Here is a 13,320-nt window from a genome sequence, read left to right on the forward strand (position 1 = left end):
AAAATGGAAAGATTTCCCATGCTCATGGATAGGTAGAATCAACATAATTAAAATGGCAATCTTACAAAAATCAATCTACAAAATCAATGCAATCCCCATTGATATCCCAACACAATTCTACATAGACTTCGAAAGAATAATACTTAATTTCATATGGAAAAACAAAAAACCCAGGATTGCCAAAACAATCCTGTACAATAAAGCAACCTCTGAAGACATCACCATCTCTGACATTAAGCTCTACTATAGAACTCTTGTAATAAAAACAGCTTGGTACTGGCATAAAAAATGCAACATGTAGACCAATGGAATTGAATGAAGACCCTGACATTAATCTGCACACCTATGAACACCTGTTGTTTTACAAAGAAGCCAAAACTGTATAATGAAAAAAAGAAAGCATCTTCTACAAATGGTGCTGGCCTAACTGGATGTCAACATGTGGAAGACTGCAAATAGAACCATATCTATTGCTATGAACAAAAAGCAAGTCCAAGTGGATCAAAGACCTCAACATAAATCAAATTACACTGAACCTGATAAAAAAGAAGGTGGGGAATAGCCTTGTACACACTGGCACAGAAGACAACTTTCCGAACAGAACACAAGTAGCACAGGCACTAAGATCAACAGTTAATAAATTGAACCTCATGAAACTGAAAACTTCTGTAAGACAAAGGACATGGTAAATAAGTCAAAATGCAGCCTACAGAATAGGAAAAGTTCTTCACCAACCCCACATCTGACTGAGGGCTAATCTCCAAAATGTATAAAGAACTCAAGAAACTAGACATCAAAATACCAAACAACTCAATTAAAAAATGTGTAGGTTAAACAGAGAATTCTCAACAGAAGAATCTCAATGGCCAAAAGACATTTAAGGTATTGTTCAACATCTTTAGTCATAAGGGAAATGAAAATCAAAATAACTCTGAGAAAACCATCTTACCTCTGTCAGAATGGCTAAGATAACTAACACTGATGACAACATATGTTGTAGAGGATATGGAGCAAGAGGAACACTCCTCCACTGTTGGTGGGAATGCAAACTTATACAGTCACTTTGGAAATCAATATGGCAGTTTCTCAGAAAATTTGGAATCAATCTAGCTTAAGACCTAGCAACACCACTCTTGGGTAATACTCAAGGAATACTTAATCATACCACAAGGACACTTGTTCAACTATGTTCATAGCAGCATTATTTGTAATAGCCAGAACCCAGAAATAACCTAAATGCCTCTCAACCAAAAATGGATAAAGAAAGTGTGGTACATATATGCAATGGAGTACTACTTAGCAGTTAAAAACAGTGACATCATGAAATTTTCAGGCAAATGGATGGAACTAGAAAATATCATCCTGAGTGAGATAACCCAGACTCAGAGAGACAAAGATTATATGTACTCACTCATAAGTGAATATTAGACATAAAGCAAAGGACAATCAGACTGCAAGCCACAGCTCCAGAGAAGCTAGATAACAAGGAGGACCCAAAGAAGGTTACATGGATCGCCCTGCAAAGAGGAAATAGATGAGATCTCCTGAGTAAACTGGGGGTGAGAGGAGGGGGGGGGGGAGGAGAGCATAGGGGAGTGGGATAGTTGAGATGGAACAAGGGCAGAGTGGGAGAGCAATGAGGAAGACCTTGATAGAGGGAGACATCATGGGAATAGGGAGAAACCTGGTGGGAAGGAAGATCTCAGGATTCCACAGAGATGACCCCAGCTTAGACTACTAGCAGTGGTGGGTGTGCCTCAGCTGGCCTGTCCTGGTGATCAGATTGTTGAATTGACTCACTGTCATCATAGAGCATTCATTCAGTAACTGGTGGAAACAGATGCACAGAGCCACAGCCAAGCACCAGACTAAGCTCCAGAAGGAAGTCCAATGAAAGAGAGAGAAGAGGGATTCTGTGAGTAAGGCACATCAAGACCATGATGGGGAAACATCAATACAACCAAACCAAGCTAGTGGGAATTCATGAAATTTGGACCATCAGCTATGGAGCCTGCATGGGACTAGACTGGGCCCTCTGTGTGAGTGAGGCAGCTATGTAGCTTCGTCTGTTTGAGGGGCCTCTGACAGTGGGAATAGGATCTGACCCTAGTGCATGAACTGGCTTTTAGGAGCTCATTGCCTATGGTGAGACACATTGTACAAACTTGATGCAGGTGGAAGGGTTTGGACCTGCCTCAGCTGAATGTGCTGGCCTTTGGGTCTTTGCTGACTCTCCATGGGAGATCATACCTTTTTGAAAGAGGGGATGATGGGTGGGCTGGGGGAGAATACTTGGTGGGAGTGGGAGGAGGGATGATGGGGGGATCTGTGGTTGGTATGTGGAATGAATAAAAGTTAAAAATAAATAAATAAAAAGCAAAACCTCATATCACTATACCTACCTAAAATCTACCAGGACCCCTGAGGGTCAAATTTAGTGTGCATATGTAGCTCTTGTTGGCTTTCTCTGTAGTCATGTCTCACAACCATCACTAGTTTACACAGGTTAGGTATAATAAATTTTTTGATGTTTTTGTCTCTGAAAAACAAAAAATTAAAGTTGCCAGGAATCCCCAAGGATGACCCCAGCCTGCACTACTAGCAATAATGGAGAGGGTGCCTGAACTGAACTAGCTTCCCCCAGAAATCAGACCAATGAATATCCTAACTGTCATCATAGAGCTTTTCTCCAATGACTGATGGAAGCAGATGCAGAGATCCACAGCCAATCACTAGACAGAGCTTTAGGAGTCCAGTCAAAGAGAGAGAAGAAGGATTCTATGAGCAAGTGCATCAGGATCATGATGGGGAAACATGGAGAGACAACCAAATCAAACTAGAGGGAACTTGTAGATGTAACCGTCTTGTTAAATAAGACTGCTTCTGCTGTCTTTCCTCTCCGCAAAAGACCTACTTCTGTGTGTCCTATCATTTTATAGACTTTCTGTTCTGTTTTCTCATTGGTTGTAAACCCAACCACATGACCTCCTCGTCACTGCCTGTCTGTACAGACCTCCAGGTCTTAAAGGCATGTGTCTGCCATGCTGGCTGTGTCCTTGAACACACAGAGATCTACCTAGCTCTGCCTCCCAAGTGCTGGGATTAAAGGCATGCACCACCACCACCCAGCTTCTGCTCTGGTTTGCTCTGACCTCAAGGCAACTTTATTAACATACAAATAAAATCACATTTCAATACAAATAAAATATCACTATAAGAACTCATGAAAGTTAGAGCAATGGCTGTGGAGCCTTCATGGGACTGGACTAGGCCTTCCGCATGGTAAGACAGTTTTGTAGCTTGATCTGCTTGGGAAGCCGCCTGGCAGTAGGATCAGAATCCATCTCTTTTGCATGAGCATGATTTGTGGAGTCCACTACCTGTGATGGGACACCTTGTGCAGCCTTGGAGCAGGGGGGAAGGGTTTGGACTTGCCTTCTTATGGGTGGGAGTTGGGAGTGGGCTGGGAGAGTAAAACTGAGGGGGGCAGGAAGAGGGATCTTTGGTGTGTAAAATGAATGAAGAAAATTAAAATAAAATAAAATTTAAATTTAAAAAAGGAAGAAATCCCTCCCCCCAAAAAAGAACTGGTTTAGGTGACAAGGAACTTTCCTGGCAGTCTGGGGATCAAAAGACCCCACATCTGGCCATTCCACACTAAAGGAGGACAAGTCTATTTTACAACAAATAAAGACATGTCCGGGAGACACGTTAACTCTATAATCTGCCTTGCTGAAAGTGCACGTCTTTCAGAAGGTTCACTGATCAGTATTTTTAAAAATTACCCCTGTAATAGATTTCTCTGCCCATGCTACAAACCAAGTCAAACCAAATTAATAGTCCAGATTGCATGATCCAAACACCTCAGGGTGATCTCAGGGGAAGAGGAGAAACCACAAAGTTGCTCCCAAGGAGGGACCCTAAATATCCTGTAGCCATGGTCTTTGTGCAGCTCCAAGGGAGGAGCTAACCCTTGGTGGGCTTTCTGAGTGGGGCTGGAGAGGAAGTTTCCAACAGCCACATATGCAACAAAACATATGGGCACACTAGAAAACATAATCCACTAGACAAAACCGAAAGAAGGGGTGGCCTTGAGACAACACTTGGGGATTTTTGCATTCTTGGAATTTCTGACATTATTTTTTAACAGACTCAAGGTCTTGGCAGAGTTCTCTGGCCTCTAGGATGATTGCTCTGGTCAAAAGGGAGTCATTTTAGCTGCTATACCTCAAGGAGGGCTTCAAAATCTCTGATAACAGAGCATCTAAAGTGGTCTTCACCAACATTTATAATAACATTGGCATGGAAATTGGCTTGTGTTTAGAACAACAGGTACTGATCCCAGGAAAGGAAACACCTACACATCCCTTACAAGCTTCCATGAAAAACTGAAGATTAAATCCACACGTACACATTTCTTACATTTCATCTTCTTCCACCAGTCACAGTAACATGTCTCCTTTAATTGTTTAAGGAGCTCAAAACTGTAACATGTCTTTATGTTATAAATATATTGTTGAGTAGACATGGTTTAATATATCTGTTTTAGTGGTTTAGGTCAATGGAAGTACAATAATAATCTCATGACCTGAACATTCTATATTTTGAAGTTTATTTCTTAGTTTTCCTATTGGCACTGTATTTTATTTCTTATACACTTAATATTCTGTTGAGTAAAGCAGGATTATAGCCAACCACTGTTTTTTTTTTTAATATTATGAAGAAATGTGCAGAAAAATAAACAATGAATAAAATCACCAAATAAATTTGGAAAAAATAGTACTTCTATAAGATTTTTTTCCACCTTGAATGTAATCAGATTATTAGCAGTAGAAATATAGACGCACAAGAAAGTAATAAAGCAGACAGGAATGATGGTCTGAGAACACCAAAGTAATTAAGCACAGATTCATGAGGGTCTGTTTTTAAGAGAACTTTAATTATCAGAATTCAATCTGCCATAAGCCTCGCAGGCCTTAAGTCCTCAGGTGACTCAAGTCTTAATAGATTGCTTCTTTATTCTAGGCCATGACCTTCCTTCCTCTGGAGCACTTGTCTAGGAGTCTCCTCCAGGCTTTCTCAACACCTTTGATATGCAAATCTTTCTAACAGCCTCTACTGTTCTCACACCCCAGGCTCTTTGCAAAGCCACTTTCCTAGGCTAGATTCACCAAGGAAAAGTAAATTCCTATTTCTAAATCCCCCCAAGGGTAGGAGCAAACAGCCTGTCATAATAACAGAAGTTAACTCTCCCCTCTAGGTCAATCCAGATAACAAAACAAGATGATCCATGGCCATCTTCCCAACAAAGAGCTTAAAAACTCTCCTCTCCTTTCATCCCAGTTGATTTCAAACTGAGATCAGGTTCCTGCTTTCAATCTCTAAAGCATTAAATGCCTTCTGTAGCTATTCCTTTGCAATTTTCCCTTGACAGCAGTGATTTCACACTGTGGTTCTTGAGTTTTTCTTAATTGCTTATTTCCTCACATTCCAGATGACACAGAGGATATCTTCTCTATGGCTTGCTCCTTTCAGTGATTTGGGAATCTATAAGCTATTTGTCATATTTCCATAATCACATTTTTTTTTCTGCTTTTATCTAAGACTCTAAGAAACCAACATATTGTAACCACATTTCCTAGAAATACCATAAACATATTTGTATACATCTCAGTTGAACATATATTTTTGTGTATTGAGTAAAAATATAGCTAAGTTACCCTCAATGTTTATAGCCATCTTACACAGTCATAAGTCTTAAAGGTCTCATCATATTATTCACAATCTAAGACTGCAAAATGACTCGCATGAATGCTAAATTTGGAGGGATTTTTTTATATAAAATGTAGTGATTCTCTATTTCTTGACATAGTTTTGGAGTTATTGATTCATTTACTTAAAACCTTTTCATAATCTTTCCTTTCTCAATAATAATTCTATTTTTTTATTATATCTTCTGTTGTTTTGAGACAGTAATAGGAGACATCATTTTCCTCTTCCTTTTTGTGCTGGATAGTTTTATGTCAACTTTCCAAAGCTGAAGTCATCTGAGAGGAGGGAATATAAAAGTTTTAAAAATACCTCCATAAAATAGGCCTATTATCAAGCCTGTGGGCACTTTCTTTATTAGTAATTGATAGAGGAGAGATCAGTCCATATTGGGTGGTGCCATCCTTATGTAGGTGGTCCTGTGTTCTACAAGAAAGCAGGCTAAGCAAGCCATGAGGAGTAAGCCAGTAAGCAACAGTCGTCCATGGCCACTGCATCATCTCCTGCTTCCAGATTCCTGCCCTTCTGAAGTTCCTGTCCTCTTCCTTTGATGATGAACTGTGATGTGGAAGCATGACCAAATAAATGCATTCCTTTCCAAGTTGCTTTGGATATGATGTTTATCACAGCAATAATAACCCTAAATAAGACACTTTTTTCTCCTCCAAACCCTCTCACATACTTTTTGTTCTTTTTCAAATTCATAGCCTCCTTTTTCCATTAAATGTTGTTACATGCATATGTGTATTGCTTACATACACATACACATACACATACACATGCATACACACACACAAATACACAAATACAACTTTCTCGATCTGAATAATGCTAATTAGACATATGTTTTCAGGGTTGACCATTTGCTACAGGATGACAACTGTGGGGTTTTTTTTTTTTGTTTGTTTGTTTGTTTTTTGTTTTTTGAGGTTTATTGCTGTGATTGCCACAATAGGAATGTTTAATAAGTACATAATTACAGGAGTAACTTAAGAAAAGCCTTTATATACTTATTTCATCTAATTTTTTTCTGACATGGTCTGCTTGTATGGCCCAGCCTGTCCACAAACTCCCAATCCTTCTGCCTTTGCTCCTTTGAGATTGAAGGAGAGCCCCTGCAGCACTTCATCTCTACTTCCAGAGTATTGTTCCAGAAGTTAAATGCTTGAAAATCTAAGGCATAAAAATGTTAATATTTTGTGTTGCACCTAAGGGATAAAATGTCTGACTATATGCCTCAGTTACAATGATTTACTTCTTTCTTTTTACTCTTGACAATAGAAAGTCCATTGAAAGCTCATAAATTAATGCCAAGCCCTGATTCTCAGAGTTTTACTCAAAACTATGGTGATTTATGTTGCAAATAATATAATGCAGTCAGTATGAATATTTCTTCATGAAACACAGGTCTCTTTTAATATGAAAGGTCTTTGTTGATAAGCTTTGCAAATCACAATGGGAAAAGTTTGTGTCTTCAATGCCATTATTATAAATTTTGAGCTCTAGAAAGTAGTTTAGTAATCTAGGGTTTTTCTAGTACCATAGTATTCACAGTTAGACCACTGTATAAGATAAAATATTAATAAACTTTATGGCAAATAAACGAAATTCCACAAATAACTACTTCACTTTCAATTTAAGTCAGCACACTTTTACTGTATAAGTCTTCACATGATAAGCCTTCACTGTTAGAGCAGGATTTTCTTATACTTTCTATGATTGAGTTTAAAATGGGGTGATACATTTCAATTTTAGAGGTAACATCATAGACATACATTTCAAAATTATTAGTTGTCATTTATTTGTCAGAATAATTGTCCTCTCTCTTATTATAATTATTTCCTATTTAAATGTTTCAGGCTAATCACAATTTTCTAAGCAAACCTTAAATTGCAAAAGTGGGGGTTAATTTGAAAGTTCCCTTGCTGTTCCTCCCACCTCTTCCCTTGGTGATCACTCATCATACTGTTTTGAGGTACAGAAGCTCTTGTTGAGATTTCTGGTCATCTGTCATAGAAGACACTTATTTCCTCCTCTTTGGTTCCCATAATGGTCAAATCATCACAGACTTTCTAGATACTAATTGTAAAGTTAATCCTAATCAGCATGAAACAGTCAGAAAATCCCTATAGTCTATAAATTATCATATTAAGAACATAGACTCTATTTATAACCACTCCTCTGGGAAAGAAACATCAACAATATAAATTGTTCTGTTTCAATATCATATGTAATAACATTTTCATATACTCCACACATATGTACCTCAGTTTGTCTTCTTATGCTACCTATCCCTGTGAAAGAAATGCTGCTTATCACCGTTGAACTCTCCCTTCAGCTGCTCCTATCAACCTCACAGTCTGGCCTGACTATGTAAGTACTCTGACAGCCTGTAGTCACAGTGAATAGTAGCATTTTGGGGCTAATTAACTTAAGAGCAAGGATATACACCTACAACATTCTTTTCTACTTGACTAATGATGAAGATGTCATGTATATGTTAGTATATCTACAGTATCATAGATAAGTAACCATCTTCAGGACTCTTTGAATGACAATATTTCATGTTCTATCACCCACAGACACTGATACTTAGGTGACATGTATTTTTTATTGAGCTGGGGTAAAACACATCAAAGTTTTTTCTGTTGTAGAATATTCTAGTCTACCCTATTACCCCTTTAATAATTATTTCCATGTTTAATCCATTCAAATAACCAGTGATAGTGATTCCCTAAATGTTCTGTTTTCCAGGTCTGTAGCCTTAAGACAGTAGTCAAATTCAACTAAGACATGTTGCCATAACAAACATATGCTTCCACAGGTTGCCTTTTACACTCACAAAAGATTTTAGTGGTATCATCTCTGATGCATGGATGTTCTTCATTGAGTCAATGAACTCTTTAGGCACAGTATGTCTAAGGAAAAACAAACTGGGAAAAATCACACAATTGATTTTAAATTTACTGCTGAGGAGTATCACTTGTCATTTGCACAGGTCATCTTCAGATCCCAAAAGCTAATTTTGAAGTAAATGGCATGAGGAATATAAAGCCTTTTAGAAGGAGATACAAAAATAACTGGGAATAATAACAAAATATATGACACTTCGTTCCTTTAATCATTTCCCTCCTTGGTACATTACCTAGCATTATCCTTGGAACACAGTGGTAAATACTTTGAGTTAATGACTTTTATCTCCAGGTTCTGCATACTCAAATGTTATTGTTCCTTAACGTTTTGCCTCTTTTAAAAACAAATGTAATTTAGGAGCCATTGTGCTTTGGAATGAATGTCCTTGTTAGGGGACAATACCCTAAGCTTAAAAATTTACTTCCTTTGATGTTCAGTTTGTCTCTAATGCAATCTTATATTGCATTAACATTTTGCATTATTCTGTCCTATTATTAATATATATAATAAGTTCAACTGAGAAGCTTAATATTGAATACATTTTGCATACAGCTTTTCTGCACATTAAATACTAGGCCTTAAGAACATAATGTAACATTCATCTATTTTAAATAACATTTATTCAGATTGAGGTGATTTACACGGACAGTGTCATTTATTTGACATTGAGCTTCTGCTACTCATCAAACTCTGTAAAGTTGAAAAGTCTCTTTCTATCATTTCCATGAATCTTGAGTTTACCAGGAAGGCAAACCCACAGTTTTATATGTTATCTTACCATGTAAGTGAAGATAACAGCTATGTGTTCCTTCATTTTTCAGCCATGGTTCCTCAAATACAATTGTTTTTTTTACATATGTCTACAAATGGATATAGGAATACTATATTCACTATAAAGATGTGACATGCCATCTTTAATTTTCATACCATGGTATTGATAAGGAGATGAAACATGTCTTATTACTTACTTTTCTCACTCTTTATAAAAAATGACTTAATGTAGTTGAATTATTTAATAAGATTTTATTTACCCAAATTTTTTCATCATTTTGGTTTCTTTGTAATTTGTACAATTACTTTGTAATGAACTCCCTACATCAGTCTTGCCTGAGGATTTGTTTGTTAAATATAATTTTTGCATTTCTCTAAAGGGCTATTATAGACAGTTTTGAAGTAGCCACTATATAGTCATTGGTGAAGGCTTATAACAATTTCTTTCCAGTTATTACAGCAGTTTTATATTTATAATTGGCTAAGTTATCTAAATGCATTTTCTGTGTCTACTTATCAATTTATCTATCTGCCTACACATCTGCCAAAACTCCCTGTTGATTTACCCTCTCATTTTTCTGTTGATGTGTTCAGCAATATAAATACAAAGGATTGATCTGTAACACATCTTTCTAAGTCTAATAAGTCATGAATTCTACTTGACAATCTAAATATGATAATATTATCATCATGCTTTTATAAAAATCAATTAAATCACAATGGAGGGAGACCATTTATTCATCTAAAGCCAAACCCAAACATTATTACTACTTCCATAAAGCAGATAACAGTGAAGCATATGTGATGATGGTTCTGTTTATCTTGCTGTGGGCAGGCATCATTAATATGTCACTGATACTCCATGAACCTAGATAGCAAAATACCTCATAGGTGAGTCCAGGAGGAGAGAAGTTTTCCTTCATATCTAGGGCAATGATACTTGGCTGAAAATGTCCCCCAGACATTCTGTTGCTCTCTATTCACCTGCATAATTCTACATAATAATACAGATTGTCATAGTCTCCCATATAAACCTGAAATTTTTGGCTAATTTCAAGGTTTGGTCAAATAATTGAAAACCTTGATTTCAAAAGAAATTTCTACATAATCTTCCTGTTGTTTCTCTATAAATTATTTTCTGTTGTTCTTACTAACTATTTTTGTTGTTGTTGTTGTTGTTGTTATAGAGTCTGGTTCTTTTTCTATAGCTCTAGATGTTCTGGTGCCCATTACTCAGACTAAACTGGTCTCAAATTTTCAGTTTTCATTTACATGAAAGGACTTTGAAACAACTTTAACATCTTTTTCCAAAGAGGCTGGAGAAGATAAATGAGATGCTGGCATAATTTTTTTTCTTAGAAAATTACTGTTTTTCATGATTATACATTGGTATACTAACATTTGTATCATTTTAAGCTCATTGACTTAATTCCATTAATAAAATGCATCTCCCATGTACTATTTGTGTAATGCATATTTATATGTGCATATTAACTGAGATATGACACATAAAGCAGGTAGAATACTTAACAATGTAAATAAAAATGTAACAGTATATCTGATATATAAAATCCATGTGGACAAGAGAGAATAAAGTGCCATGAAGGATGATACCTTACAGTGCACTAGGAAGGACACTGACAAGTCATTGGTGTAGAGTGCAATTTACAGAAGGTAATGGTAAAATATTACAAAATGTGTTATGGCTCCAAATTCATGTGTTAATATTCTAACTGGATCATTTGGATAAATGTAACTATGGCGAAATTAAATTTAAATGCAATTATAAATGTGATATTCTAAAGTACTCTGTGAATAGATGCATACGATTTTGCCTATGTGTAAAGAAAAATAAGTCCCTTATTCAGAAGTCAGAGCAGAAACTGAAGCAGAAATCAAGGAAGTAATGCAGCTTATTGACTTCCTCAGTGGTTCATGCTCAGTTAGCTTTCTTACACAGCCCAAATTTATCTGCCTAGAGATGGTGCTGCCAACAGAAGAATATGTGCGCCCCCACCCCAATCAATCATCAATCAGTCAAGACAGTCTTTCACAGACAGGGTCACAGACCTATATTATAGAGGAGCTTATTCAATTGAGAATCTTTCTTCTCAATTATCAACATGGTTGTGCCAGGTGGACAAGAAACACTAACCAGGGCAATGCCATAGATAAGAAATGGCATCTGGGTTATTCAGGTGCTCTTAGATGATGGTTCTTTCAATAAAATTCCAATCAAGTGATTTGTCCTGAAAATGACATATGGGAAATCTCTCTTGCCCCTTAAACTATACAGCCATGAAATGAGATCCAACATCTTTCTGGTTCTATAATTGAACTCTAGAAAAGGGGTATGTTAGACATGTATATCAAATGTGGGAATCTTAGTGGACATTTATTTAGGAAGGAAACAGAATATGATTTTATATTTCCATAATGTATATCATATTAAGTCATGATATAGGAATGATCAGACAAAAGGGTAGATTATTAAATCTACTTTAATCTAGAAAACAACTATTAATCTGAAAGTATTTTACAATGGTATGGATTTTGGTTTATTGATACCAATTTAAAGTTACTTTTGTTATACTGTATCTGTCTTTCCACTCTAGTTTGGGGTATTGTGTTTATGCTGCACATTTCAAAATCTAATGTATAATTAAGAAATCCAGATTAATAGGCATCTACAATAGTCAAACTTATAGTTACATTAGGTTTGTTTTCAAGGTCATACACAGACATATTTAGATAGATAGATGGTCTTCAAATACTTCAAAAACCTACAGAATATGGCATTTAATAAGTTTAATAACTTAAGGCTTTTCATGACAGTGAGACACCTCTGCTCCTGACAGCATAAATTTGCTTCAAAAAAGGATGAAGGAAAACAAAGTAACTCCATATGGAATTTTTTTATTTATATCAAAAGATAGCTATTTGGGCAAAGAAACTACCCTTGCCTTAATTCCTGACAACATACTTTTCAAACTGGACCAGAAAGATAAAAAAAAAAAGACTGTAAAACTTTGCCAAGACAAAGTAGGAAGTCCTTCAAAATTCTCTGCTTCTCAAAAATTTCTGTCAGATATAGTAGAGACCTGTAGGCCAAAATTGGATGCCCCAACACTATAGAAGAACTCTGTGTTACTTTCCAGGCAGCCAAATGCCCCTGGTGTTAGGCTCTTCTGGGGTTTTTGAGGGAATTAAAGAATAAATAATTAGACTTAAAGTTTTCCTTAGGTATAATTAAAATGGAAAATTAGGTATGAAATTTTAAACTCACAAAGATAAGATGGATAGTATTTTCTCAAAGTTTGCCAAATATTAATGGACTGGATATTACTAGATAACTCTTTTTGTTGTATGTAATTTTACTATGTTAAATTTAAAACTTTCCTCTTTTTTAGGCAAATGGGGGGAAATGTGGAGTATTTCTTTACAGTGTGTGCATATATGTCACTGTGATTGATTTAATAAAGAAACTGGCCAATGGCTGGACAAGTAGAGGTTAAGCAAGACTTGCAGACAGAAAAAGAGTGTGAAGAAGAAGGAGAAGAGTCTCAGAACTGTGAGGAGACACAGAGAGGAGAGGAACTTGCCATACTGAGAAAAGGCACACAGCCATGAGACAGAGGATAGATAAGAAATATGGGTCAATTTAAAATTGAAGAGCTAGCTAGTAACAAGCCTGAGTTATTGGCCCAAAGCTTATAATTAAAAAGTCTCTGTGTGGTTATTTGGGAGCCAACAGTACTGAGGAAAAATTCCACTGATGAAATCATACCTATATGTGGTCTCTAAACTGTATTTGTCAATGAAAAGATTATTTTAAGATAGATTATTTTGTTCATATATATATATATA

This window comes from Onychomys torridus, chromosome 2 (assembly GCF_903995425.1).
Source record: "Onychomys torridus chromosome 2, mOncTor1.1, whole genome shotgun sequence".
NCBI lineage: Eukaryota > Metazoa > Chordata > Mammalia > Rodentia > Cricetidae > Onychomys > Onychomys torridus.